This window comes from Equus caballus, chromosome 20, assembly GCF_041296265.1.
Source record: "Equus caballus isolate H_3958 breed thoroughbred chromosome 20, TB-T2T, whole genome shotgun sequence".
NCBI lineage: Eukaryota > Metazoa > Chordata > Mammalia > Perissodactyla > Equidae > Equus > Equus caballus.
The window spans coordinates 17,111,729-17,136,633 of NC_091703.1; the positions used below are offsets into that span (position 1 = coordinate 17,111,729).

General features: G+C 43.3%; 1 protein-coding gene across 13 annotated transcripts in view; it reads right to left on the reverse strand.

Moving 5' to 3' along the window:
- ATXN1 (ataxin 1) overlaps window positions 1–24,905 on the reverse strand; it is a 384,336-nt gene that overhangs the window by 58,854 nt on the left and 300,577 nt on the right. For 2 of the 13 annotated variants that reach the window (XM_070244940.1, XM_070244946.1), the window contains exon 7: window positions 21,226–21,310. The exons of the other annotated variants lie outside the window; for them this stretch is intronic. The gene's annotated coding sequence lies outside the window, so the exon portion shown is untranslated. The remainder of the gene's footprint in view (window positions 1–21,225; window positions 21,311–24,905) is intronic. 13 annotated transcript variants of the gene reach the window in all.

Here is a 24,905-nt window from a genome sequence, read left to right on the forward strand (position 1 = left end):
CCGGACTCAACAAAACCCCAAGGCGCTTTGGACTAAATCCTTCCTTCGTGCCCACAGCCTCTCTGCCACGAAAAGAAATGTTTGCTCGGGGTCTGTGTGGAGTATATTCTGACTAGCCTGTCTACCCACAGAATTTCACTTAATCCAGCAGAACTCAGGATCAGTCGGAATACTTTTTTATGAATTTGAATGGACTCTAGGTAAAGTGACCACAGCCCCTCCTTTCCCCGAAAAAACACTGCAGTGATTGAAGGTAATAGCTAACATGACCTTGTGGAGATGAGAAAGTGCTGGAAGACAGAAGGAGAGAATTGGAAGCAGACCACATACACACTGAGTTTCTTCAAAGGTCAGGAAATCACACCAGCTTATTACTTTCCTTTAATTTAAAAACCATAGCTTTTCAAGACACAGTTTCCCTTCATTTCATTAAAACCAAGAATACAAGAATAAATTTCTTAAGAATGCCATTTATGTTATTTTTTCTGACACTTTAAGAATTCGCTTTTTTTTTCTGACGCCCTGAATTCACTTTTTTTTAAAGATTGGCACCTGAGCTGACACCTGTTGCCAATCTTCTTTTTTTTCCCCCTTTTTCTTCTCCCCAAAGCCCCCCAGCACATAGTTGTGTATTCTAGTTGTGAGTGTCTCTGGCTGTGCTATGTGGGATGCCGCCTCAGCATGGCCTAACCAGCGGTGCCATGTCCATGCCCAGGATCCGAACCGGCGAAACCCTGGGCCGCCGAAGTGGAGCACGCAAATTTAACCACTTGGCCATGGGGCTGACCTCTGAATTCACTTTTTCTTTTTAACCAAATGTTGACACCAATTCTACTTTTGGGTCTCAAAATAATCTGTCTTTAGAATTATTCAATTTAAAAGCACTGTCATACTGTAGTTACATTCGCTCAACGAAGTTACTGTGTGCAGAGAACTGAAGACTCTCTTGAAAGGGGAGGAGCATACACAGAAACACCTGCAGGGATCCAGCAATCTTGTTTCAAAATGGTTTCATTCATTCATTCATTCATTCATTCACATGAGTGCTCCCATCAATTTATTTCCAGCATCCTCAAGAATTATACCACAAAAATTCTTGCATATTTAAATAAAATCAGAATGAGCCATATTTATAATTACAAGTAAATAAAGAGTAACATACTGTTTCTGCCAAAAGGTAAAAATATGTCCACCTCAAAGGAAGCAAGTTTGAAACCACTTCCCTGGACTGATCAAGACACACCCTTCAAAGGCTTTTGTGGACAAGTTAGCTGATTGGTCATGTGATCACGTTCAGTTCTCATCATCCCTCAAGTTCATTTCCGGATGGGAATCCAGGATGCTGCTCTTCCTATGGGCAAAGATCTAACGGCAAAGGACCTGCCTTTCTGGAGTAAATTAAGTAGAGAGTTTGCAGACAGCTTCCTCCTTCCCTCTGTCCCTCCACTCAAGCTCACTCAGATTATGCTGGTGATGTGAGGCGCCGGAGGGTCGCGGATGGCAGGTTACATTCTCTGTCCTCCAGGAGCCTACAGTTGTGTGGGGGAGACAGACACCAAAGGAAGCAGCACAGCACACTGCCAGGGGCGCCACTCCAGTTGAGGCAGAACAGTGCTCTGAGAGCAGAGGAAGAAGCCAATGTCAGTGCAGGAGGGGCACTGAGAGGGGGCTTCTGTGGGGAAGGCGGCACAGAGAAGACAAGCTCTAGCTGAATCTTGCAAGGTGAGCAGTCACCAGAGAGAGAGAAGGACAGCATTTCGAGAAGCGGTGAGGAGCGTGTGGGAAACAATGATAGCATAAGAGGGTGCCGTGTGCTTGGGGGATGGCAAGTGATTTCCCATGGCTAGATGGGTTTCAGCTCTGAATAACGAAACAGCATCATAAATCAGAGCATGCGCAGGTAAAAGGATAAGTGATTTAGTTCACTTTGACAAATTTAAGCTCTAAGCACCTCTGCCTACTCTGTGATGGGTAGAGCAATCTGGGGCACCATTAGCCCCTCTGTTCTGGCTACAGGACTTGCCCGCAGTCCCCCTCACACACACACTCCACGCCCACTGCCAACTGTGTGCAGTTACTCAGGCCATTCTCCTTCCCTCTGCCCATCCAAGACTGCCTCGGTCTTCACAGCTTGGGTCGAATTCTAATTCCGGCATGTGCATTACTAGTCCACTCCTGCCTAGAAACTCAGAACATTTACTGCCCTTTCCTTGCTGCTGTCCTGTCCTAACTCAGATAGTGCCTTGTGTCATAAGAACAACGTATCTTATATTTACATATCACTTTATCACTCACAAAGTTCCCATACACTATTCCCTTTAATATCCACAGTAATTCTTTAAGATTGACATTAGGCCCATTTTTCAGTTCAGTAAACAGAGGGTCAGATAAATTATGGGAAATTCCCAAGGTCATAGAAGATATAACTTGTGGAGCCAAGACTGGGATTCAAATCTACTGAGTCTATGAGCAGCGCTCTTTCCGTTATACTACTGGGCCCTCCTGTTGGTTTATTAAATTATTAGGATGCTATTTGTTTGGAATAGGTGTATGTTTTATCTTTTATAATATAAGCTATTTGGAAGAATGCCCTACCATCAATTATAATTCTTTGTGTCCTCCAAAAGACTTCAAAATAGTGCAAAGCAAGCACGGAGTAGGAGTGTATTCATTCAATTAGTCAGTGTATCAGTGATCACACACTGTACACCTAGTATATGCTACTAAGGCATTATGCTAGGTATTAGGGAAACAGACGAATCAAATGCAGTTGAGATTCCATGTCCTGTTGGGAGACAGGCATGGGCAGAAGCCACTATAATGCAATGGCTCTACAGAGGTCTCAATGAGATGCTGGTAGGAGCAAGAAGGCAGCAGCGACTCACTCTGCCTACAAGTAAACGGGCAGACAAAGATGGGCGTTTCTGAAGATCTCAAGATGGGCCTTGAAAGGATATACTTAATAACTGGCTTAAGAAGTAAGGAAAGAGGAAGGAAGGGAAAACAAGACAGAGGGAACACAGAAAACATTTGTGGGCCAGCACAGACTGTGCACGTTCCCCTGCTGGGAAGCAGAATGTTTCTGCTTCTCAAAGCCATGCCTTGGTTTGGCTGTAGGATTCTCGACAGGCTACGATGTGGACTTCTCTGACTTCGTTCAGGATGCAATCCAGGCGTCTATCACTGACTCACAAGCACCCCGATAGGCCCAGATCATATGCACAGTGCGACCAGGCACTGGGAACAATGCACCAGGTTCCCCCTTCTTAGAACAGAGGCCAAGAAAGGGGGACAAATGTGGGAACCTCATGTCCAGGGAAGAGACTCCATTTCTCCTCTGTTCACAAACTTTCAGGGAATGACAGCTCCATGCTAGGTGGATTAATAGCATGAAAAATTAATAACATTAATTTTAATAAATTATTAGTAATCCTTAAATATTATGAGGCGGCAGACATTTTGCCCTCATTCCAAGCTTATTCAGGGGCATGGGTCTAATATCCCTGCAGGTCCCCGTGTCTGGATCTCTGTGTTTGGGATCTTCCAGGGAGAGAGTAAGGAAGTGGCATCCACGTGATGTTTTTCAAAGCTTTCTCTACCTGAAAATGCCAGACACATTTCAGATGTCAAATCTAACGTGGTGCTCAGGGTGGGTGATGGATCCATGTGAGGGCTCTTAAGTGGGTGTAGAAACCTGTCTGGCTGATTGTCTTTTCTGCACACACGCATTCAAATGTTCACAGGCTTGTAGGCCATAAATAGCTCTTAGGGGAGTATGAGATTACATCGCAGACTCGAGAGGGCCCTGTTACCTGAAATCAATGAGTGCTTGACACTCATCTCCCAAGAAGGGGACTCTGTTGAATTCAGGGCTGCTAGACTCAGCCTGACCCCCAAAACTATCACTTGTGAGGCATTCTTTTGAGTTGAGCTGTGTCCCCTCCCGAATTGATATGCTGAAGTCCTAACCCCTAGTACCTCAGAATGGGACTGTATTGGGAATTAGGGTCCCTGCAGATGTAACTAGCTGAAAGGAGGTCACATCAGAGTAGGGTGGGCCCCAATCCACTATGGCCAGTGTCCTTATAAAAAGGGGAAATTTGGACATAGACACACACAGGGAAGACTGGAGCTATGCTGCCACAAGCCAAGGAACTACCAGAAGCTAAGAGAGAAGCCTGAAGCAGGTCTGTGCCTGGTAACTTCAGCGAGAACATGGCCCTGCCGACACCTTTATTTTGGTTCTCTAGGCTCTAGAGCTGTGAGAGAATAAATTTCTGATGTTGAAGCCACTCAGTTGGTGGAGCTGGGTTACAGCAGCCCTGGAAAACTAATCCAGGCATGTAAGGCTGCGTGTGTGTGAAGAAATGAGTTCATCATTCAGTGACTGGAATTCAGTTATCATGTAATAATATCAACACCACAGAATTCCTCTCAGCACATATTGTGCCCACTCACCCAAACTACAGATTTCTTTATTGAAAGCTAAAGATAGGTGCATAATACAGTGACTCGAGCTGCCTCTCCTCCAGAAGGGGCCACTCTGTCAGTTGGGTTACCCACACTGGGCATTACAACGCCCTCCACTATTTCTCAGGTATGTACCAAACCTTCTGCTAGTTGGAGAAGTTCCTGATGGTCAGACAAATATGGAGTATTGTTATTAAAGTATTTGGTCTAAGAAAGAGCCACTGACTTTTCTATACTGATATATGTCTACACTTCAAACAACCTGAATTCAGGCTCTACTAATTGGTAATTGGCTCTTACTAATCATTTTACTCAAGGAGGAACTATTAGAAGTTGTTGCTTTTTCTGGAAATAGGATTAGCTAAGAAAATTAATAATGCAAAGAAGCTAAGGGGAAGGGAGGGTGAGAGGACAAGGAGGTTTAAACTATACATACAAAAGAAATCTCAAAACTCTTTGAAAGCTGTTGTCCAATTTCCATTCCTCCATTCAGCAAAGGCACTGACTTTCAATGTCTATTACTGTAACTTGTGGATAGTAGAGGCTGCTCTTCCATGATTTGTGTCCTCCCTAAAAGAAACATAAATCTGACACCAGGAAGAGTTGGTGTCAAGCTTTTAGGTATTGGCCAAAGTTTTCTGAGGAGGCATGGAGCCCAGGGGTGGATGGGAGGGTGTGGTGGTAGGGAGGGTGTGGAACCACAACAGGGCACCATACACAGAGAAACTTCCTAGAAAGCCTTTTTAGACCTGTCTTCTCCAAGTTCCACTTCCTATGGCAATTGCTCATCATCTTGCCTCCCACTTCACCTCTATCTTACAGGCCTCCCCACTGCCTGCTCTCACGTCCCTCCCCCATTCGCCACCGTCTTTTCTCTTGAGGGGCAAAGTGGCCTAATTTCAGGTGAATCATTCACCTTTCTGACCTCACAACAAACAGCAGGTTAAACAAGCACAGAATTAGTCCTCCTAAGAGGGTGAGGGAGGGAGAGGATTGCACATGTTTATTATGTGTAATTTTTTTCCTGTATTCATGGCACGTTCCACATTAATGTAAACAGAACTGGGAGGACCTCTACTTAGGAAGACTCTGTCATACCAAACGTGTTCCACTTGAGCTCTTTATGCTCCTAAATGCACTTTTAATTATATTTCCAATTTTTTTCAAACTATAAAATTTAGTCCTTCACTCAATGCAAGGAGCAGTGTTTAGTGCCCATAGTAAATGCTCAATATATTTCATCCATTATTGATGATAATGATGCTGGATTTATACTCAAATAATTCAACACTTATTAAAAACATAATTCTTAAAATATAAGTTGCCCACACATGCTTTCCTATTTATGGTCATTAGATCATTCTGCTAATAGCTCTGCCTAAACAATTTATTCATTTAACATTGGAATGCCAGGACTCAGCAACCTGGAGACAAAGATGGGTAAATACTGTCATTCTTGCCCCAAATGGATGACGGGATTGACACATGAGGAAGTTAGTTTGACCTGGGGCACTCTTTTGGCCAATGAAGTAAAGACCAGTGTGCTAGCACATAAAGAACCCGTCCTCAAAAAGGTTATGAATACAATGCCAACTACGGGATACTTCACTTTGCTATCCTGAACTTGAGTCAATAAAGGAATTCTCCAGTTAAAGAGTAAACCTGGGGCAACTTTGCTCATCTGTGAACAGAAAATTAGCAAATGCCACTACGTACCAGCAATTTTCAAACAGTCATGTCAAGTTTATATAAGGTATGCAGACTGTGTTCTCGCTGTACTCTGTCTTCAATTCTATTTTGTACATCTAGGTAATTCAAGGGACTCATGGACCCTACTGCAATTTATATAACAACACTTTCTTACCACAGTGTGAATGGCAAGGTGAGTCAATCTCCTTCACTATCAGAAAGTTGCATCCATCCTTCTTCAGATGTATCTGTCTTTTCTGACTTTCTGCATGTATCCACGACAGTCAACGCTTTCAAAAATACTCTTCCACTGACCCCACATAAAGAGAATTGCGATTAAAAAAAAACCTGAACATGGGGTGAATCCCCAGAAGGTTCTCTAAAAACAGTTTGTGGCCTTCCTTGGAATGGTGTGACTATGAGATATGATGGAACAAACGGCACAGACGGCAAGGCATACAAGTGTGTGATATCTCTTCATATCCATTCCCACTTCTGTTCAGCCTTAAGACTTCATCCATTCACTAAATAAGTGTTCACTCACCTCCTACTCTGTACCAGACACATAAAATAGAAGATCGAAAAGATACAGTTCTTGTTCTCAAGGATCTCAGCAGCTAGTGTGCAGACATAGTCAAGAGAACAGACAGTAAGAATCCTACATGATGAGCTTCACAGACAGGAAGCACAGCATAGGTCAGTAAGACCAGGAGGGAGAAGTCAACATGGACTTCTTGGAGGTGACAGCAACGTTGAGGTTTGAAGAATACATAGGAATTACCATGTATGAAACCAAGGAGAAAATAGCTCTAGACAGAGGAAGGAGCATGTGCAAAGGCTTGTGGAGTCATGTATGGGAAGCTGCCACATCGGAGAAAGTAAAGTATGGAGCAAGAGAAGGGGAGGGAGTGCCACTCCCTCCCCGAGATGTCTCTTGAAGGCCATGGAGAATCTCTGAAGGGTTAGGCAGGGTCATTTTCATATTAAAAAGGTCATTGTGGTCACAGGGTGGAGGATGGTAGAAAGGGACCAAGTTCTACAGACAGGGAGAACAGTCGAGAGGACCTTGTAATAATGTCACTGGGATAGCATGAGGTCAAGTCTGGTGCAGGGCTCAGTGTGGATGGCAAAGAGGAGCCAGGCAGGAGAGAGACTGCACAGGCAGAATCCACCCCGTGGTCACTGAATAGTTGGACAAGGGCACATGGAGGAGTGAGATGGGGGCTTCTGGCTCGGCTAGTGCCATTCACACAAGCGATCCAGGAGAAATAATGTATTAGTTTCTTTCTACCCCAGTGCTTAAATTTTAACTTAATTTCCAGTTTTAGCTCTAGGATAAAGTTAAAAATCTCTAACTTGGCATGGAAGGCTCTCTCCAGTCCCCTTTCCACAGTGGGTACCCAATACACATCAGCTGATTGGGTGACTTGAACAAACACACAAAACTTTCTCCATCTGACAACACAGCAACAGTTTCTGAATTACTACTTTGCCTTGGGAAAGAAGAGAAATAGCTTGTAACTTATTCAAAGAATAAGATAAGTGCAGACATCTCCCTGATAACACGCTAATCTCAAACAGACTCTCCCTCCTGATACACGGCTCCAGTCCATTCATCTGATTGACACTAACAGCAATTCCTATCGCACTCTTGGTTAGGGTCTCTGTCCTCTCCTTCACCCTGACGGCTATTCATCTTCCACAAGATAAAGAATTTCAAGGTAGAGACAGATGCTTGGGTTTCTAAGAGAAGAAGAGAACACACAATGACACATTCCAGGCTCTACAAGGAGTTTGCAGGACTGGATTTTTTTTCTGGCAAAGAAGCCACGATTCAGGAATCTATGCAAAAATAATTAACGGAAGGTTGTGCCACCAAGTTCCCATCAATCACTCCTCCTTGCCATTCTGCCCTTCCTGAGATGACAGTGTGTCAGCTGCTTGTAAGGATATCTACATCAAGTTCTTCGCTTTGCTCCCGCTGCCGCTTTGTAGACTGCTGGGGGAGTGGTGACAGCCCGTTAACCGTGAAAAATGGGAGTTCAGGACTGGAGGTGGCTGAGAACATTTTAACATATTTGCAAAGGCAAAGATAGTTAGAATAGTTACGGTGAGAACTTAAACATTCCCTTTCAGATCCAACTGAGCCCTCAACCCAAACTTTTACGTAAAAGAAATGAGGAGAAATCTATGATGAAACTACACGCGTACGCAGATGCTCTGCTCCTCTAAGAAGTCAAGAGAGCACGTGCAAGAGCTCCCTGAGCTCTATGACCTGCTGCACCAGGCACCTTGGCTGAGTCTCTGACACTGATAACAGCTCCCTGGTGAAGGAGAAATACTCTTTGTAGGGACTACAATGGGTGCAAAAATAGAAGAAATAAGAAATGCTCTTCAGGACTAAAAGATGTACATATAGAGCAAATAGCATACCTCCTGAGGCTGACAGACGAATGCCTCTAAATAGGAACAGAATACCACTCCCTTATATCACTTTTACAGAGCTCTGTTTCCTACCTGGGGCTATTATTTCTTTGAGGACAAGCGCCATGTCTTATTCATCATAGTATGAAGTGTCTAACAGCACCTGACATATAATAGATGCTTAATTAATTAAATAAATGCTTAATTATTAAATAAATGTATCTGGAATAAGGGAGCAAACAAATCTCTGAATTACTGATTGACTAGGAAAATCAACAGCTCAATGGTGGTCACAGACCAGCACTTAGACTAACCAAGAGTCTAGATCAGAATATGTGCATAACAATGAAGCAGGAACAAGGTCCTCCCTCCCCAGGAAACTGCCACTGCTCTCTGCAAGATCATCAGAAAGCCTGGCTATAGCCCCTCTGGAGGCACCGCATATGCCTGAGCACTGAACAAAATACACAAGGTAGAGAGACCAGAACCTCTTCCCTCATATGCCCAGAGCATAAGACCTCTCCATCGGCCATGGGGGCGGAGGCGGTGCCATCCTACTTGGGTTCAGAGTCAAGCTCAGACTGTGCTTGTCAGTGAGTCTCAACCAAGGAGGGTGTTACCCTCCCAGGGACATCTGAAAAGGAATGGGGCATTCTGGATTGTGACAATAACTTGAGGACATGTTAGAATAGAAAGTAGCAGGCAATGACAGACCAGGAGTACTAAGTGTATTGAGCAAGAGAGGACTGTCTTGCCTGCTCCATTATGAAACACTGGCAGTTAAACACTCTCTAGAATACATGGCATTGTCCTAGGATCCTTCTGTATTTAATTCTTCTTTCTAAATAAAATATCTAATTAGGTTATCAGACATCCTCAGTCAGGGTCTTACATCCGAGCATGTCTGCAATAGTAATATTGATGGCCAGCATTTATATAGCACTCACTACATGCCAGGTGATGTGCATCTAACACATAATGGAATCTCTGCAACAACAAATCTGATAGGTACTATTTTTTAATTCCCAGATGAGTAAACTCATTCAGAGAGAAAAAAGCAACTTACCAAGAAGTGGAGGAGCCAAGATGTAAATCCAGGTTCCTCTAAGCCCAAGTCCATAGACCTGACCATTTAACAAGGATGCCGGTTTTCATGCTGGGCAATAACCCAAAGCCTGGTGTGCACAGGGGAGCATGAAGATGCTGTGCAGCTGGGGCAGAGCCTGGACCACTGATGGAGTCTCCTAAACAAAGGACCTGCAGCCAAGTGAAAGGGACTGTAGGTGCCTGTGCAATGCTGTCAGCTGCAGTCCTGGCAAGAATTCCACCAGCAGCAACGGTGCACAGCTCATTGGGATATTTGACTGACTTCCTGCCAAGGTCCCTGCTGCCAAAATATAGAACCTTCCTGACAGTAATTCTTCACATAAAAACACATGAAATTCCTAGAAACAATGGAGGCTCCAGTGTTTTTTTTCCTTTGAGCGGCACTACATCATGTCTACTTCTCCAAGATGTAGGACTTTCTCAAGACCCAAGACCACAGGGAGGTGTACCTTTGAACTCATGTGCAGGGAAATTCTGCGACTTCAAATTAAATATATTACATCAGGTCTAGTATGTATCTTTTTTTTTTTTTAAAGATTTTTTTTTTTTTCCTTTTTCTCCCCAAAGCCCTCCAGTACATAGTTGTATATTCTTCGTTGTGAGTCCTTCTAGTTGTGGCATGTGGGACGCCGCCCCAGCGTGGCCCGATGAGCAGTGCCATGTCCGCGCCCAGGATTCGAACTGACGAAACACTGGGCCGCCTGCAGCAGAGCGCACCTACCCAACCACTCGGCCACGGGGCCAGCCCCTCTAGTATGTATCTTTTAAAGGAAGTCTGCTGTTGTTACCATTGGGAATTTCACAAGTGATTTTTATTGGCATTTGATGGACCATACCGGAAAGCTGGAACGATTCCATGGGATTAGGAAAAGATGAGACACCAAAAAGCCATGGGATCTCAACAGAGTCCAGCTAGTGGAATGCTGCATGACCTCAAATAACTTGGAGTAACATTCTCATGACTCCGTTTATGGGTTACTAAACTTTTCTAATCCAAGATTATCCGTAGTCTACAGCATCTACACCTTCTTCACTGGCTTATTGTGAAGATAAAATGAATTAATGGTACATATGCAAGTAAACTCTGGATCTATGATTGTAAGAAATATATCATCATTATCATTGTTAAAACACAAACAAGAGAATTTCTATTCTACTTTGTTTATACTGCCCACCTGACCAATGCCACCTTCATTTACTTAATTACCAATCATTATCCTTCTCTTTTCCTGAGCCGGATACGCCTAGATTAAAAAGACAATAGCATCCCTTGGTAGCAAATATACGGGAAATGTCCACATAGACATGCATTCCCAGAAGTAAGTGCAGGAGGAAGTCTAAATGGCAGATACTGCATACTGCATTTACTGTAGAGCTGCTTCCCAATTTCATTTGACTTCCTTCTATCTTGAGAGCCCTTAATTTTCTTGTCTCCTCTAGGCTGAAGAACTACTGAATGAATGAAGGGGAGGCAGTAGTCTGGGTTTCTGAGCTTACTGGAAATCTTTTCACTACAAGAACTACACAGCAGATAATAAGATAGTGTGTGACACAACTTCTGATGATTTTCCTTTTGGAAAAAAAGAGAACAACAGCCGCCGAGAGAACAGGGTCAACGGGAGGCATTAACTAAACATTCAGGAGTCCCACGACTAGCACAGGCATTGCATTCACTCAATTCCCATTGAATGGGACCAGCCCACGGGGCTTACGGATTGGTGCTGTGTTCACCGTGAGGCAACTAACCAATCAATCTATTCCCCACAAAAGGAGGTGCCACTTGCAATAATGTCACTGACTCAGGATCAGTGCTAAAGAGTCCTATATATACTCACCTTTGTCAACCCCCTCACTGACTCACCGCACTAAGTCATGTTCTTGCTATCCATCTGCCAAAAGTAGATTTCCTTGCTGCAAAGAATGTATACAGACCATTAATTTGCCAGCTCCTTGTTTTACAGATGAGGAAAGCGAGGCTTCTTCAGGGTGATATAACAAAGTATATGTAACGCTGGGCTTACTTGAGCTTCCTGGACTTTAACTAGCAGCTGGTCTCAACCTACAGACTCAAGTCCACCCTCATGCTAGACTCTAGTTATGAGATCCTTGACCCATAACCCCAAACTCTTGTTTTACTTTCCAAGAGCTTCTGGCAATGGAAATCCTTATCTCTGAACTCTGATGTTCTCATTACTATGTCTTCAACATCTGTTGCCCTATCACCTTCCTGACGAATCTCTATTACCTTCCACGGCCTGGATCTTGGACTCCAATGGGACCTGTGTCTGCACTGAAGCATCCATCTTTTTTTCGTACGTTTCTTTGTACGGTATGCATGCAAATAACTTCCTCTTATGGACTGATCTGCTCTTTAGATGCTTGATTTTATACTATATCCATAACTGCCCTGCCCTACAATAGAAGAACTCTGGCCTTGAACCCGAGTTGAGAACCTGGGCTGTGAGACCCTTTGGGTGTATCTCAGCTTCTGTCTCTGTTTTCAGTTTGGCTCCTCCACCTCCTCTTACGCCCTGATTATCCGTGGTAGTGGCAGTAATCCACTCATGAAAAGCAAGATGACAGCCGCAAGGTATCAAACACAAACAAATGCACAGAAAAGCAAACAAAAAAGATGATATAGTGGTAAGCACACTAGACGGGAGGCAGGAAGGCTGAGCTCTCATTCTGGCTCTGCTCTGCAGCAGTATCTCAGATGGGAAATGGTGCCAGTTATACATGTCCTGTCATCTGCCTCCCAGGAACATCGTAAGGAACATAAAAATAATTGTTATGGTCTTTTGAAAATAAGAGAACACTATTCATATCAAAACTATTATAGATACGGATTACTCTCTTCCTTAAAAAGAAGCTTTTCTTTGCCTTACCTACAATGCAGCAGCGGCAGCATAATCATTACCATCTAAATTGAGCACTGTACAATGAGAAGTTCTTAAGCGTGGCTGCCCATTGGAATCACCACCACATCTTGTAGTAAACATAGATTCTTAGACATCCTCAATCACCTATGAAACTTGAATTTTCTGGGTTGGTACAAAAGAAATGGTATTTTAAAAAATTCCCCAAAAGAGTCCAATCAACTAGGTTTGGGATCCACTTTTTAAAAATAACATGTTTCTCGGTGACATCAGAAATTTAAGTATAACTATGATTCATGAATTTGTTATCTGTTCCTTCCTGCAGAGGATATCAATTCAAGTGTAGGTTTTCTAATTGTAACTCTGGAGTGTAACAATTTCACTGGCAAAAGAGAGTTTTCAGGAAGCATGCTGGCTCTGGAAGGTTCTGGAGGTTCTGGAAAAGCAATATGTCCTATGAAAGAGACCTTAACCTGTGGGCATGGCAGAAGGAGGGTGTGCATGGCAGTGGATGACTACAGGGGCGTTACTGTGGCCTCCAGGCCTCTCATCCCTTTCAGATTCTTTAGTTCTCTGCCTGCAAGGCCCAGCAGCCCAGAGAGGAGAAGTCAGCACCCTTTCTCGCAGCCTGATGTTTCCACTTGGCCTCTTGCTGCCTTCTTTTCAGATGGCTGTTCCCAGGCTGTTTAATTTGGGGGAAATTCCAAAGTTACCAGCAGAGGCATGACATGTGGGGAGGGTTGCTAAGAGCAAAGAGAACTCGGTCTTCCTAACTGATATCCACGGACACAGAAACGGGCTAGTCTTAGAAGTCCTCTAGAATTGAGCTTAGTAGCAGCTGCAAACTGGATAACTGCCAGTCCTAAGTTAAATGTTTCTAAAATGGCCTAATTTCCTTCCCTCTCCTTAGAATTCTGAATGCTCCATGTGTTATTAATGGTCATCTTATGCTTACTGATTTGCTAGACATTTTCCCAACCCATTTTTTATCTCTAAAATCACTAGTCAGTGGTTCTCAAAGTGCGGTCCTCAGGGCCAGGAGCATCATGATCACTTGGCAACTTGTCAGAAATGCACATTCTCAGGTCTCATTTCAGACCTACTGAATAAGAAACTCAGTGGTGGGGTCCAGCAACCTGTGAGTTCTTTTTGGTGAGGAAGATCGGCCCTGTGCTAACATCTGTTGCCTATCTTCCTCTTTTTCTTTTTTTTTTTTGAGGAAGATTAGCCCTGAGCTAACTACTGTCAGCCCTCCTCTCTTTTTGCTGAGGAAGCCTGGCCCTGAGCTAACATCCGTGCCCATCTTCTTCTACTTTATATGCGGGCTGCCTACCACAGCATGGTGTGCCAAGTGGTGCCACGTCCTCACCCTGGATCCAAACTGGTGAACCCGGGGCCTCCGAGAAGCGGAATGTGTGAACTTAACTGCTGCGCCACTGGGCCAGCCCCCCTCTTTTTCTTTTTTTTTTTTTCCTGCTTGAGGAATATTGTTGCTGAGCTAACATCTGTGCCAATCTTCCTCTGTTCTGCATGTGGGACATCACCACAGCACGGCTTGACCAGCAGGGTGTGGCTCTGCACCCAGGATCTGAACCTGTGAACCCCGGGCCGCCAAAGTGGAGTGTGTGAACTTAACCCCTACACCACGGGGCCAGCCTGGCAGCAACTTGTTTTAACAAGCTCTCCAGGTGATGCTGACCCACTAGAAATTTGAGAGACATTACCATAAACAAGTCACACGGTTCCTATTAACATAAACATACCATAAAGAAATGAGTCATTTTAAGAATCTTCAAAATCTTAAAACATTTTATCTGAATGAATTCATAAGCAAAACAATAACACACTGACATTTTTGTTTGATGAAGACTATTTTTTCTAGAACTACTAAAAGATCACATATTCCCTCAACACAAAAACAGCATATGACTTACAAATTATCAGATAGGGAAACTATGGTGAGTTGTTTTCTTTTAAAATGCATGACTCCACCACCACATTATCTGCCTGCAAATATGTCTATCAAATTCATGATACATGACCAGTGTGTTTGAAAATCGTGGGCCTATGACATTCATGTTTTAAGTTCTGTTCAGGAAAACCAAATGCACTATTTGGGTTGCATATGGGACCCAAATTTAAAACATTCTTTTTTGCAATTAATCTACAATAAAATATACTACATTTTCAATGCGGGATTCTGACATGGAACCATCCTTTTTCCTGTAATCCCTCGTCCCATCCCCCTCTCTCCTTTGACCTATAGCTTGGCCCAAATATCACGGGTTTATAACTTTTTGTGGTCTTCTTACACACTTCTTCAAGATAAGCCCAATGCGTAAAACGCATCTAGGAGTAAGCTAATAATTCAGTATCTGAAATATTGATTTCATTGACTTTTAGGTCTTTCGATGGTTTTGATTATAAAAGCTGCCTTTAAATTGTTTTCCTCTGTGTTCCTAGGTAGGCTTCTCAAATTCTCAAATGTGGCTGCTCCGACATGAGGCATCCACCATACCACCTTCAGATTAAGGAAGGAGGTACAGGTCAGCTGCAGGTCCCTTTCCCAAGCACGTATATCACGAATGGACTAAAATTTTAATCCTTTGTTCCCCAGCAGCCATTTCCTCCTGGACCTTTAAGGACAGCTCAAAGAAAAAAATTATTCTTCTCTCCTTAGGAATATTTTCCAGATTCTTCTCTTAATGACCAACAAAGAAATCCTATAAAATTCTGCTCTAAGTCTTCACTGTCTTTCACCTAATTAAGAAGTTGAAACTATTTCAAATACTAACCCCAATAACTAGATCTATAAAACATTCTCAGAAACCAATACTCATTTTGTTAGCCAAAGGGAAATACAGCAGAAAACGTGGGACCAAGAAGAGATGGCTCGTCCAAAGTCCACAGAAATAAAAATCCATTTATGGCTGCATTTTCCATGCTTCTTTTCCAGGATGGTCCTGAACTTGCTGATTCACGGTGCAATTTTGTGCTTTAATGTAGCCAAAGAGAAACAGCGGCATGTTGGAGCCAGCTTGTTCCGGCCGGCAAGAGCTGATGGTTAAATTTATAAGCCGAGTGTTAATCAGAGCCATTATTAAAACTTAAATTATATAAACTTACAATTAAACAAATTATATTAAAAACTCATCCCTCCCTAATTATTTTATTCTATTTTATTATTATCTAAACGGTTGAAGTTAATTAATTACATCTACTTGAAGAGTGGAAATACTATATAACGGTGAGCTCCTGTGCATTCCTGCCCAGCCGCGTATTCGGTGATGTCATGTTGGCAGGGTGAAGCTGGTCACTGTGGGAGTATGTGCATCACAGAAATCAGCAAATGCTACAGATCAGAACCCTTGTCATCCCAAAGCCAGTAGCTAAACTTTTATCAGCGCACTAAGGCATTCATTCCAGCTCTTGCTTAAAGGGAACTAGAACTTGTTCTTAAGGGAACCAGAACTAGAATTCTGAAGGGGAGAAGAGCAGGATAGCGAACTTTCCATTCCTACAAGTGCAGGCACCTCCCACCAAACCACACACCACCAAATCATTACCGGCCCAGAGTTTCCAATGAATCTATCGCTGGTTTATTATTTCCATTATCTGCTACTGAAATTAGTCTGACTCAGAAATGTAATTGCGTGTGCGTCAGCAAGAACTCACACAAGAATAATATCTGCAAGATAAAAACCACCACTTGACATTTGTATAATCCCTCTTAATGTTCACACAATTTGATGGGTTATCTCACTGAGTCCTCATAACCACTACTATGTTGGGTTTCATTTAACAGATGAGGAATCGAGGTTAGGTGACCTGTCCAAGGTCTCTTATCTAGTAAGTTGCACAGCCAGGACTCAAACCCAGAAACCCAAGTCCAGTGTTCTTTAGACTCCACCACAGATAACTGCTTTTATGTCAGTCTGTTTTGAAAATGGGAACTTTTTCAAATGATCAACATCTGGGTTCACTTTGCTCCTTCCTTTGTTAGCAATGCAGCCAATGACGACGCACCCATGTCTACATTTATGGATAAGGCCCCCCCAGCCCCGCTCCCTTCCTGACCACACACAGAAACTATGTCTACACTGCTGCGATGTCCTAGATAAATCAGACCCAAACACACTCTGGAATTCCTAAAGATGTTTTAGGCATGTGGGCATGATTAGGAAGTGTTCTATCTTTTGGATGGAAATTATTCAAATCCAGGGGAAAGATTTGCAGTACCCAATTTAAATCAAATTAGAAGTAACAGTGAAAAGAGAAGCTAGGTTCTTGCACTTGGTGGTGAAAACAGACATATATGCATGTGTGTGTGTGTGTGTGTAGAGTTTGTTTTACACATATACATACACTTCATGAGAAAAACAAACTATATACACATCCATATACACATATTTGTGCACACAGGTATGTATATACACATACATACACACTATGTGTGTTTATGTGTGTGCGCAGTTTATTTTTCCACATCCTCAGGGGGCTATACAGCAGAAAAGAAAAAAAATGCTGCCCTTTATCAGATATGTACACATTTTACCCTTGCAATATGTCTAAAATGATTTGATGACTAAATCCTGGGAAAAATGTGAAGAATGCTTGGCTAGATACACGCCTTTCCAGTAAAAACATAACATTGCTTATTAACTGTAGCACTTGGAGAAGCCTTTTCGACATGATGTACATTTTTGTTTTAGCTTGAGACCAAATCCTGTTTGGATCTAAGTTTTCTTTGGCTTTAAGAGAAAGTTTAACCGATTGTCCAATATGGGCCTTCAGGCCCTCCCGCGCATGTTCACCACCAGGGGTCGGATGGAGTGCTCGTCCATCAGCCTGCCTCAGTCTCAAGACACCAGTCAGGGTCAAAACCTTGAGATGTTTTCTCAACACATGAAGCAGAAATAACTATAACAACAGCAAAAAGCAAACCTGTCTGTCCCCTTGTCACAATTTTTGAGATTGTCAATAGACTGACCTTGTAGCTGGAAAGCATTTTAGAGGCCGTGTAAAAAATGTTCAATGTAGCAGCGGATGGATACAAAGAAATTCTCAGAGGTCATTAGTGAATTACTAATACTGGCATCCTGAGAACAGATTATGGAGTTTCCATTTTATCTCACAATTTTGGTGGGTGTGTGGTGATGACTTAAAATGATGGTAGGTTCCTTAGCCAACATTTTCTTGGAAAGAAATGTCCCTACTGTTCTATTAAAACCGTAAGCAAATGGGGCCGAGGCGCTGGTCTGTGCTGAGGACACTTTCAAGTAATCAGGCTGTCAAATTAAAAGCAAACACTTTCTCAGCATTTCTAATGATGGAAATAGTGAAAAGTGTGTTGCCTTCTAAGTATATCAGAATAAGTCGTTTCTGCCTCATGGTTCCGGAAGACAGGAGGTGGATGTGTATGGGGGAGCTGTCACCTAATTCTCCCTCTAACCCACTAGTTAGGGGCCATTTTATCCCCAAAAGGACATTTGGCAACGTCTGGAGACATTTTTAGTTGTCACAAATGGTCGGGGGCTACCAGCATCCAGTGGGTAGAGGCCAGAGATACTCCTAAACATCCTACAATGCACAGGACAGCTCCCTTGCCCACCCCCCCCACCCCCCCCACCCCCCCCCCCCCCCCCCCCCCCCCCGCCCCCGACAAAGACTTACCTGGCCCCAAATGTCAATGGTGCTGTTGTTAAGATTCCCTGCTCTCACAGGAAGCAGAAACAATCAGCTGCGACAGAATTTTCCATCGACATTCTAATTGGTTCCCAGGCTGCCTGGGCCCCCTCCACACCCTTCTCTCCCATGACCTAAATACTTGCTACTCATAGTGTGGTCCACGGACCAGCAGCATCAGCAACATCAGAGAGCTTGTTAGAGATGAAGAACCTCAGGTCCCACCCAGGCGGATGGAACCAGAATGTGCACTTCAACAGGAATGCTGGGTGATTCACACATACTTCAAAGTTTGAGAAACACTGTACATTCTCTCTCACCTATCCTCCAGTCCTTCTCCTGCTCACTCAGCATCAACTCTTTCTACTCTGCCCTCCGATTAAGCAGATCTAGTAAAAGGCAGCTCTTCTCTCCAACCTTTTCTCAAAATGTTCCATCCAGTCTAGGCTTTTGCCTCAGCTCACTGCAGAGACCACTCTTCATCCTTGGGCCCTTCCGGGTGGAGACAGCTCATCCCCCACACACCTGTGCAGGCCCCACTGCTACTTCCTCTATCCTCATTCAAAAATCCTTTCTCTTCTGACTACTGGGCCAGGCCCAGATGACATGGCCATTTGCTCATACTTATCAGTTCAAGGTACCAGTTCTCAAGTCACTTTCAGCTTTTACAGATGTTCTGGGTACCCGGTTGATGGTATTTCCTATTTGGCCTCATCCCAACCATGGAATTCTTCAGTAGCCACATGGATGGACATCTTACACAAGAACCCCTGGTTCCTAGTTATACACCTAAAACTAATACAATGTTATATGTCAATGACAGCTCAGTTAAAAAAAAATAGAGCTTCTGGTTCCTTAATCTTTTCTACAACAGCAACCACCACTTTTTTTCTCTAACTTCAGAACATTCATTCATTCATCAAATATGCATGGTGTACCTCTTTCATACCTGATTCTTGCTAAAGATATTAAGACGACTACGATATTGTCCTTGTTCTCAAAGAGCTTACGGTCTAGAAGAAGGAGGGGAAAAGTCTTTATTTTGGCACATTCTTAGAAAGGAGCTTCCAGAATTACAAGCCAGAAAAAGGCTCAAAGAAGGTCACAGTCTACTCTTCCTGGGGTGGGATATTTTGGCCATTTTTGTTGGCTAACATGCTAACCCAGTAGTTCCCACACGCTGGTCTGAGAACCAGGGCCAATCCATGGAAACAAAGAAAAATAAAGACAATATAGTGAATTTATCATAACACTAAATTTCTATGATTTATTCTGAGATTATACTATTCTCACTCTGGGGATGTTAAAATGTTTCTTTTATAAAAAGATGGGAAAAATTATTTTAAAGTGTCCTTATATTAAAACAAAGGCTTGGCATACATACGTAAATTTACCATTAATTTTAAAAAACACATCCTTGAAATCTAGCAGTGGCTCTCAAGGTCTGCATAGGAGGGGCTTGCTTCAACAGGGGACAATCTGGGCGAAGTGGGTTAGTTAGACTTACTTTGAAGCCATATTTGCATGGCTCTTTACACAAGATGGAGAAATCACCGCTTGTTCTTAATAAAAATGGGAAGAGCAATGGAAATTATGAGAGTGCTTTTTAAAAGCCCCTAAGCCCCCCCTTGGTTACCACCACTAATGAAATAAAATGTCTGAGACGACTGTGCATGTCTATACAGGGGTTCAAGAAGTGCTCACTCCCTCTCCTGGAAGCAGTGGGGCTCAGGGCCTTGGGGACAGTGGCAGAAGTTTCAATGTACTAAGTTAAGAGGTTAAAAGCCCTTGAAACCATATGGCTTTCTTTTTTTTCTGTTTTGGAGGGGGCTGTGTTTTTCTTCTCTGGAATGCTTCTTCCTCTTGGAACTTGCATGCGTGCTTGGGGCTGCCTCTAAGAGGGAGGATGCCTCTGTCCAGAGAAGGCCCGAGAAAGGTCAGCTTTAGGTGACCTCTGCTCTTGACCTCAGAGACCAAGCTTCCCATGGGTGCTCTTTTCCTTGGTTTTATCTTTTTATCTCTTCTCCCAATAAGGGTGGTTCCATGTTGAGGGCAGAGATACGAGGGTGAGTCTGTGGCAAGGGCAGCGGAAAGGGCTGGACTTTGGGTTTCTTCCTCCTCAGCTAATGTGAATCCTGTCCTTGGTCTACATCATTCCTGCTCTCTGCTTTCTCTGGGCGGCCTCACCCACTCAACTTGACTACTCATCTCTGTACTGAAGCCTCCCACGTCACTGACCTCCAAAGTCATATTCCTAGATTCTTATATCTTGCCTCTAAAAAGCCCAGAAATGTTCAAAACAGAACTCAGCATCTTCCTCTCCACGTCTGCTTCAACCGTATTATGTTTTTACTGGTCAAGCAGCATGTCATTTGTAGAAAAAATTAGAAAGAAAAATAATTTAAAAAGAAATCAGGTAAGCAAAAAGATAATTTGTGAAAAAAACCTGAAAAGCTAAGGGCCTCAATATCTATATTCATTTATCTATATATATATATCTATTTCTCTCTCTATGTAATGTTAGACATATGAATGCATTTTCTTTTCTGGATGAACATTCATTTTATAGAAATTTGATTTCTAACTAGAATCTAATTTTGGAAGATATTCCAAAAAAGCAGCTCATTCCTGAGTTTCATTAGAGGCAGGATATCGAATAGGGAAGGAAAGAAGGAAAGAAAATTCTTGGATGAAGCTCTAAGGTCAACATGGACTTCTGTGCTCTCTCCCGGTACTGCCTTTGCCAGCTTCTCATGAAGGCATAAAAATTGGGGTAAAAAGAACCGGAAAATAACCGCTAAGTTATCAGGACAATAAGTTTGGTTAGTTAAACAGGAAGCTTATTTCATTAATAGTGTACTTTTGTGAACAGCGGGTCATTTTTCTCTTTTACTAGGCATGTGAAACATGTTGTCATGACTTGGACAGTTACCATCTCTCTAAGTCAAGCAGCTGGTGAGGATGTGGAACTTACCCTGACAAGAGTTTAACACTTTATATGCCAGCATGAACGTCTTATCCACCAACAAGATTGGTTCTAGGATACGATGCTGGTACGGCTGAAAAGCAAGTAGAAATAGGGAGAGCTGTGGTTGAGACTTTACTTTACTTGGAGCAGATAAGATGGTATAAAGAAAGGTCAGGTCATCAACAAAAACCTCTGCAGATTTTGCCTCCAGTAGGAGGAGTGCCTGACGATGGAAACATTTTGACTCTCCAGTTAAAGAGGAAAATAATCAATGTTGACTTTTAACTGTTCAGTTTCCAGCAGCTGCAAGAAAATACCATGTTTCAATCTCACCAGTGTATCTGAGCAGTTTTCTCCCTTTAGGGCCAACAGCACTGCCCCAGGGATCACGTGATTCTCAGGCTGCTACATTTTCTCAATCACCAGTTGACTCATGTGGTTGAAGAAAGACCTCTCCACGTTGCCTATTACTTTTCTAGGTCTAACAGTGGCTGGTCACTTATTTCCCTAGAATTTAGGGAATTCTATACACATACTGACTGTTCTCCTTTCCTTTTATTCAGTCTTTAATATAGTTTCATAAAACAGGGACAATGTACACTGGTCAGGAAGATTTTGTGGTTTCTCAAACTTGTTTTTAAAAATTAGAGACAACTAGCTGATAGCAATCTTCCGGTTAACAACACGTACGCAACCCACAAGTCAAGAATGACAGCAGAGGAGAGAGAGAGAGAACATCAAACCTTACTTACGAGATCCTTCCCACTGCTTAGGATCAGCTCTCTAACACATGCAAGGCTTAGCTGGAACAAATGATGAAAGCTGTTTCTCCTTTCAAGTGAGAATCATTTACATGGGTCCAGACCTCTCCTGTTCTCATTTGTTCAACTTCCAGCTCTCACTGACATTAAGCAGGAGCCAGAGAACAGCTGATGTCAGACCAGCTCCTGCTGCGCTCAGGGTGATTGTCTCACACTGCAGAAAATGCAGAGGGCAATGCTGCACCGTAGAAGTTGCAGCCTCAGAGTTTCTAAGCTTTCTATGGGATTATGCATGACAACTATCTTCGCTTCCACACATGAAATGATCTCTTACCTCTACAGAAATGTTTTATAAAACTCCAAACCTTTTCCTTGCCAACCAAATGAGAGAGGTGGTTTTAACCCATTCTAAAGTCAAATTTGTAGATAAAGAATTTTTAAGAATTCTATTAAAACAATGTTTTGGGTTCTGAATGTCTTGTTGATTATATACACATAGACGTACATAGGTGCATATATGTAAACATATAAATAGACACACACACTCAGAAAGACTGGGACTTGAGTATGAAGCAGAACTCCGTCAGACTCCAAATCTAGCAGCACACGTTCAACGTTGGACACGTGCCACTGCCGTCACACCAGAATCATAAACACCCAAGGCATTTAGTGCTGCCTCCTGTGACCCGGGGCCAGAGGATGGAATCCCAGGCCTTGGCTTCCCAGCTGAAAGATCAGGCTGCTTCCATCATCTAAGCAGGGGAAGCTGGCAAACTCTTCCGGCACCTTCATACCCCATTTAATATGCTGTTCCTTCTTAGTGCCATCCTCTGCCCCCTTCTTCATCCTCTTCTGCCCCCCACTCTCCTGGTCCTCAAAGAAGCACAGACATCAGGAAGGGCTGGTCTGTAGGTTCTAGGGACACACGTGACATGTTAGGGCTCCGTGTGCAGCTCTCGAAGTCAAGTGTGAAGAAAATAAAATACTCTCCCTGCTATGGTTAAAGGAATAATGACCTTAAAAAAAAAAAAGCTTAAGAGGTTGGGCCCCTGGCCGAGCAGTTGGGTTGGCACGCTCTGCTTCGGCGGCCCAGGGTTTTGCCAGTTCAGATCCCGGGTGTGGACCCGGGACCACTCATCGAGCCATGCTGAGGTGGCGTCCCACATGCCACAACTAGAAAGACCCACAAATAAAAAATATATGCAACTATGTACTGGGGGGCTTTGGGGAGAAGAAGGAAAAAATAAAATCTTAAAAAGAAAAAATGCTTAGGATAAATATGACAGCATAGTGACACTAGAGGGAGCTCTAAACATCTAGAGACAGAAAAAATGCTGAAATTATATACTCTCAAATTAAAAAGAAGTTCATGTTTCGGGGAATGATGTGCTGAATTCTGGCTTTGCTAGTCAGTGTGTCCATCCTTGACGTGGATCCAGAGCAGGAGACAGTTAACGATATCAATGTAAATGGGTGCATGGCGGGGGGTGGGGAGGGGTAGGAGGAGCAGGAACAAATAAAATTATCCCGAACTTAAGACTCCTTAGCCAAAAAAGGAGGCCAATCATTCTTGGCTTCCACATGACCTCTGAAAAGCACATCCTGGAAATCTTTTCTTGGAGAGTTCTTTTAAGTGCGGTATTTAAGAGACAGAGGAAAATCACAAGAGAAGCATGAGAGAAAGTGAACCTTGTTGAAACTGGGCACATTTTGCTTTCCCATTTTCCACTAGAAGGTGCTTTGGGAGAAACGCACCCTCTAGTCCCATTGTTCCCCTCCCAAAGCCCCCTGTTATGGAAGGCCATCTGGCTCGCATCTGCCCTCTGGTCCAGAACCTAACTGGACACAACAAGCTCTGACCTGACAGGCCACGTGAATTGTTGGCTTAGGGGACATTTCGACACTCCTGGGGTGCCTGGCCTCCCGCTTGACTTTAAAGTACGAGCTCCCTGGAGCAGAGCAGAGCCCACCTAGCGCAGTCTCTCCCTCGGGTTCCCATCCTGGGGTTGCATTCAAGCTGTGTCTCCAGCCCCCGACCTGTGCGCACATGTCCACATACTCCATGCAGGCAGGCTTCTGATCCGTTTCTCGCGACATGCCAGTGTTCCCTCTCTAGTGGCTCATCTTTCAGCCCCAGGGGGTGACTGTAAGCCAGGGGTTGTTGGCACAGGCTGGGAAGAGGGTCCAACCTAAAAGCACGCGCTATATTTTGTTACAATAATCACTTTTCCAGTCACCTGGTTTTAGTCTGGGAAACTTACTTTCTTCATATAATGATATTTATTGAGCACCTAAAACATTAATCTACTGTATTAGGCTTGGAAGATGTCCTGCTTACATGTCTAATTTCTCAAAAGCAAGCCTCTCTCATTTGGGTCTCTCAGAACACCAAATGTGACCTGTCAACAAGAATCCATATTCCAGCCCCATGCCTTGCCCTGGAGTGAGAGTCTGATCCACGTGTGATGCGCATACCCTGCTCCTCAGGACACAGGACAGAAGATAAATGTGCTCTGGCTTAATAAGTATATGCCAGGCATACAAAACTAATAGTCAACTTTTGAGCAAAGACACCGTCTCTACTCTTAAGGAGCCATCTATTTATATCATACCAATAAAAGCCAAAGTACTGGTTGGATGCTATAAATGACTAAATAGTAGAGTTAGGAACTGTGTGATATTTTGTATTTTATCTGGGAGCACCTTTATTTTAATTTCCCAGCCTCTCTCCTTTCAAGTCCAGTTAATATTGGTTTGACACTGTCTCCCCAACGTCCACTATAATGTCATGCACTTGTTGATGGAAATTCTCCGTGCTATAATTCAAAATGCTCTCAGGGAGCTGGGCACAGAAATCAAACAGACTGGTAATGCAGGAAGCAATAAAACAATCTGTTTGTAAAGCCTGGGTTTCATAAAATGTTA